Here is a 6,493-nt window from a genome sequence, read left to right as displayed (position 1 = left end):
GCCCATATTTTGCGTACAGTGCGTGCAGTACAAATATTAGCAGCACGGAATAAAATTCTAATATTATAGTTATTTTAAAACAAATAGCACAGATATTTTTACTACCTTAATCGTAAAATGATGAACCATTCATGGAATGCATGATCACGATGCGGAATTGTGACTATTAAATTATTAAAACAGTCATAAACTTTCTATATGTGAAATGAAATTTTTAAAATACCCGTTACTGATAAAATAGCAATGTACTGCACAATAATTCTAACTTTCAATTCGAATTTACTAATACGCAGAATAAAAATACAATATTTAAGAAATAAAAGTCATAATATTTTGTACATTGGTTACTACTTGTGTAAATCGTCTAGGTATATAAATTTTCATAATGCAATTCGTCTAGACTGAACAAAGTGCTCGCTCGCGCGCCTAGAAAAGGCACCGTCTGGAGGTGAACCGAATAATACTTGCAGTGCGCTGCACTTTTTACTTTACTTTATTTAAAATGGAGTTGTGTCTCTGTTTAACCTATCCAAAAAACTTATGCATGTCACGGCCCAAGCGTCATCGATATAGTGTTAGGAATATGTGTAAATGTATTATGATAAGATAGTTTCTTTATAATTGATAGTATGCCGGATGACTGTAGGTTAGTGGGTACTATCGATGCGGACGCCCTTACAATGCTTAAAATACTTACGGAAATAATACATAATCAAAACCAGAGGCATAGTGTGATAATTATACATATAGAACTTTAGTTAATTGTCATAGAGCTACACTTATAAATATTAACTTAAAAAACAAAATTTGAGCCAAATCGTTTTTAAGGTTGTGTTGTATTTACGTAATTTTATTATATCCTTAAAATTAAACCTGCAATTCTAATATCTCTATTTGTTATTGAAATAAAGTGTCACCTTAAGGTATTACTAAAAGTTATAATAAGTTAAACTTTAAGGTTATAAAATTCAATTGCATATCTCCCGATTATGAAGCTGATGTAAAGAAACTCAATGTTCTTTGTGTGCCTAGTCTGTCTAGACTAGACTTTACATGCCGGAGGACAACAAACGAGCCGTGCAAGGCGTCTGGAGGTGAGACGAAGGCCTCGGTCTTGCGTTGTAAATGCATCATAATTTTGTTTGCATGAAGTTACCGTATGAACTTACATTACACAGCTAGATATTCAAAATAAATTACAATATCTTAAAAAATTATTCATATTTTATCGTTATTGAAATTTTGCGAAATTTTTGTGTGTTTATATTTAATAATTTGCAATGAAATTAGCTTCGAAACCACCAGAATCCTTACCTACATTTGAAATATATAGAGGCTTTTTTAAAATAAAGTTTTGGCTTAAGGAAATAAAATAATAGCTTGCTCATAAGACTGCAGATCGCGAGATTCTGGTTTTAATTCTTGAGTCGGGCCACTAACTGCCTCGAACAGCATGTAAATCCCTTGGTTCTGCACCTGAACTCCTCGCCAGTTGGATTTGCCGTCCCATCTGATTTTGTGGGTGCACTTTTCGAATATTCAAAGTTATTATGTCGAAATCAGCCCGAATGATTATCATTATTCTTAGCAACAGCAATATTTTTTTTAAATAAGTATTACATTTACATTAATTTAATAATTTATTCTCAAAAGATCAAATTTTAATTTACTGTAAAAACCGTTAGTCGTTAAGCATAAACAATTCCACGATAAACTAAAAACCTATTTTATATAAAGTTATACGTACAAATATATTACTACGTAATACGTAGGTATGTACGAGAAACGTGACCTAATTCTGTAAAAGTCTGCGTTGAAGCGAAAAGGTCGTGAAATTCTTGGTGCGTACTGCGTACCCACAGAGCATTGTAACCTTTTCCGCACGCCCCCGCGTCTAGACTAGAACGTTTATATTACACACCCTGTCAATGTAGACAGAATCGCAATCAGTATAATTACCAACGTGATCTAGAACAAAGGTACGAAGTATTTTCATGCTTAATAAAATAAAACACCACTAACATATTTACATACATAATATAAAACAGTATGTTTAAAAAAATATAATACTTTTTTATTTGATTGAATTGTGTAATTATATTAAATACAAGTTTTTAGTTAAGTTCGGGACCTTAATAATTTCATTATGTTCGTTTGTAAAAAACAAATACATCGTATTGACAAATCTATAAACCGCATGAGCTACCATGTCTCAAAATTAAAATTATATTATTAATGTAGAAGATAGATATATTCTATTGCTCGTAGAAGATAGATATGGTTATATAATATAGACAAAATATATATGGAATATAGTATAGACGAGCTATACTTGTCCCGGCTTCGCAAGAGATGAATAAAAGTCAAGATAAAAAATTCAAGATTCACATTGTCTAAGGAACGGAACATCACGACTCTTCTATAAAAAAAAGTTAAATTAACATAATTAAATACAAAGAAAAAATAACGCATTATAAGGTAAGATAAAATTATAACAGTATAAACACATATTATTTTATGTCTACGTCTAGACGTGCGCAATTATGGACCGTGTAGAGCCGTGGTAATGATAGTTGATGAACGTTTTGCGCTATAATAATTGCAGGAGAATTATTAAAATAAGACCCTTTTTTACACTTTGGTTTCTATGACTTTATAATAGCTGAGCTATTCCCGTTTTATATTTACCTACATCTTTATGAAGATGAAATCTAACGCAATTAATTTATTGTTACAACAAAGTTTCAAACAGCTTTACAAAAGTAAATAATGGTTAAAATTACTCTCTTGATAGCTTTATTATTACACTTATAGGTTTCTTTACTGACGTATTCGCGGGTTCTCCGTTCTAACTTTTTTGGTAGATAATAATTAGATTACGGCGCGAATTAAAATAATATACAAATTATCGCAACTATTTTCACGGACGCAAATTATATATTTATAATTCTTCCATCAAGAATCCTACGAAGTTTTTCCAATATATTAAATATATATATTTAATTATGACGTAATTTGTCTAAGTGAGACTTGGTTACTTCCTAATATCGTTGATGAAGAACTCTTCGATTCACGCTATAACGTGTACCGAAATGATCGTGACTATGAACTTCTAGGTTTAAGTAAGGGTGGTGGAACACTTATAGCAGTACGTCGTGGCATCTATGTCGACATGCAACACTCGAGGACACCATTGTCTCTTCCAGGTACTGATATAACTTTTGTTATTATAGTGGTCGGACATGGTTCATGTAAACAAAAAGTACGGCTTTTGTGTTGTTATTTCCCTCAAAATCATCACCAGTACGATTCTGAAGCCACATTTTTTGAGTTCTTATCAGATTTAAATTTAAATAACGCTTTCGATAAATATATTGTTGTAGGAGACTTCAACATAGAAGATATTGTATGGTCACATAACTCTGAAAATACACTAGCTATCCAAAACCCATTCGAAAATAATTTAGTTATGCAACTATTTGCTTTTATTTGCTTCTCTGGCTGGTGTCAGTATAATGGGATTTTTAATGGTAATAATAGACTATTGGATCTCGTTCTATCTAACTGTAGTTGTTTGGTCGAAAGAGCTACACCATTATCTTTGCCTGAAGACGCTCATCATCCGACTTTTTCTGTGTTGATGGATATTATGTTGAATGATTCTAATTTACGTTATGCTCCTCGAATTGTTCATCGCTTTCATGTTGCTAACTACAACGCAATTAACAATGAGTTAAATAATATTGATTGGGTGGAACAATTCGAAACATGTGATATAATTAACGCAGTAGATAAGTTTTATTAAATAGTTAATAATATTGTAGATCGCTTTGTACCAGCTAAAACAGTATACGATATCAATAAATATCCTGTATGGTTTAATAAGTGTTTAATTAAATTGATTAAAAAGAAATTACAAGTACATAAACGATGGAAAATTTATGGTCATATTAGTGACTATGACAAATTTGCTGACCTTCGACACAGAACTAAATTAATGGAAAGAAAGTGTTATGATGTCTTTATTGCTAGGGCTGAAGATAATATTCATCACAGTTCCCGGAAATTTTGGTCTTTTATAAAATCAAAGAAAGGTAGTAATAACATACCTGACACCATGTTTCATGAGAATACTGTTGGCTCCGACGGTCCTTCCATCTCTAATCTATTTAGCAACTTCTTTAAATCAGTTTTTGAAATGTTGTGAATCAACCCGATATTGATACTTTAAACAAGCATGGTATTCAGTCCTTAATTAGTACTATTAATGTATCACGCCGTACCGTTGAAAGATATCTCTCAAAACTCGACTCATCTAAAGGCAGTGGCCTGATGGATTACCAACTATGTTTTTAAAACGATGCAGTAAACCTTTATCAATTCCTTTACATCTACTTTTTAACAAATCCATATATTCGGGCATAATACCACCTGTTTGGAAAAAATCCCTTATTGCTCCCATTTTTAAAAATGGAGATAAGCATAATGTCAAAAATTATCGTGGAATTTCAATGTTGTCAATCATACCTAAATTATTTGAGAAGATTATTTACGATACTTTTTTTCCTTTAATAAAACCTCTGCTCATTACCCAACAAAATGGATTCGTGAATAAAAGATCAGTTGAGTCTAATCTTGTTGAGTTTCTCGATGTTGTTCTTTTAGCTATGGAGAGAGGGCATCAAGTTGACGCTGTGTATACTGATTACTCAAAAGCATTTGATAAAATTCCACATTTGTTATTAATTAAAAAACTTGAATATATTGGTATACACGGTGATTTGATAAGATGGATAACATCATATCTCCGTGACAGAACTCAAGCAGTTGCTGTCAAAAGACACATATCTAGTTTTGTCCCAATAACATCTGGGGTTCCACAGGACTCTCACCTCGATCCCCTATTGTTTAACATTTTCATTAATGATATGCTGAAAAATTTTCATAATCCTAACATACTTCTATATGCCGATGATACAAAACTATTTAAAATCATAAAAAAAGTGATGACTGCTCAAATTTGCAATATGATTTAGATATTTTAGTGCAATATTTTTCATCTAATGGCCTACATCTTAATTTTGATAAGTGTTATATAATAACATTTTCTAGAAAAAAAAATCCAATTTTATTTGATTACACAATTTCCAACCATTTAGTTAAGAGGGTAACCGAGGTTAGGGACCTAGGAGTGCTTCTAGATTCTAATTTATTATTTGACAGACATGTGAATAAAATTATCACAAAAGCTTACAGTATGTTGGGTTTCATATTTCGCCAGGGAAGAGACTTTAAAAATATCAATACATTTAATGTGCTGTGTAATTCGTATGTAAGATCTAATTTGGAATTCGCTTTAACGGTTTGGAATCCACAATACTCTAAGTATATTATGGCTATCGAAAATGTACAGGATAAATTTATTAGAAGATTAACGCGTAAATTTGGGTCCAATTCTATTAATAAGCTTAATATTTTGTCGCTTGAGAAACGCAGGAATACAAAGATCAGGTTTTTCTTTATAAAATTGTAAATAATTTTGTCGATTCAATGTACCTAGTCAACAATATTTATTTCAAGTGTTCACATTCCATTGCCCGTTCAAAACATACCTTTTATATCCCAATGTGTAGAACGAACTATGCTAAAAATCGCTTTTTGGTAAGAGCATGTGACAATTATAATAAACGCTACTCTAATATAGATATCTTTAAGGAAAATTTATTTAAGTTCTTAGAAGCCTTAAAAAACTGTAATTGTGATTAATATTCCTATATTTTTATTTGTTCTGCTTTTTAAATTACATTTTAAATGCTTTTCATATATTTTAATTAATTGTTAAATAACTTGTTATTGTTAGGTTCACTCCATGTTTGAATGTAAAAGTGGAAACTTTGTTGGCTTATGTGAGACTTATTTTGTTACCAAATGTTTATATATTATATTGTGCTGTATGTTTCCCAAATAAATAAATAAATAAAATATTAAAAACGTAATAGTAAAATGAAAAGTCATGAAGTAATTTGCATATCATTTTAATTCGCGCTCGTGATCTAATTACTATTAAATACTCGCGAATTTATGTATTGCCAAAACTAGGGATTATTACTCACGTAATATTTTCATTTACTTCGAAGCTACTTAGATTAAATTGTTGAGATTAAAATCGTTGTATTTATAGTGAGTAATGCAAGTCAAAAAATGATTGATGTATATAGGCATAGACAGGGCCGGATTTAGGGGAGGGTATCTGGATTACTGTCTCGTGACCTCCACTATGGAAATATCTAAAACAAAAAATATCCCAATTTTGAGGATTAAATGTATTTAATATATTAAGAAAAGATAGTAAAATGCAAGTATAATCCTTATATTATAATACATCTCCATATGTTTGTTAAAATAATTTGATTTGTTCTGCAATAAATTATAGGTGTCAATAATGAATGAGTTGAATTTAATGAAAGAAATTGTTCAGTTTATCTGGAAAATA

This window comes from Nymphalis io, chromosome 16 (genome assembly GCF_905147045.1).
Source record: "Nymphalis io chromosome 16, ilAglIoxx1.1, whole genome shotgun sequence".
In the NCBI taxonomy this organism is placed as follows: domain Eukaryota; kingdom Metazoa; phylum Arthropoda; class Insecta; order Lepidoptera; family Nymphalidae; genus Nymphalis; species Nymphalis io.
The sequence above is the reverse complement of the archived record's forward strand: the minus strand, read 5'-3'. Positions refer to the sequence as shown.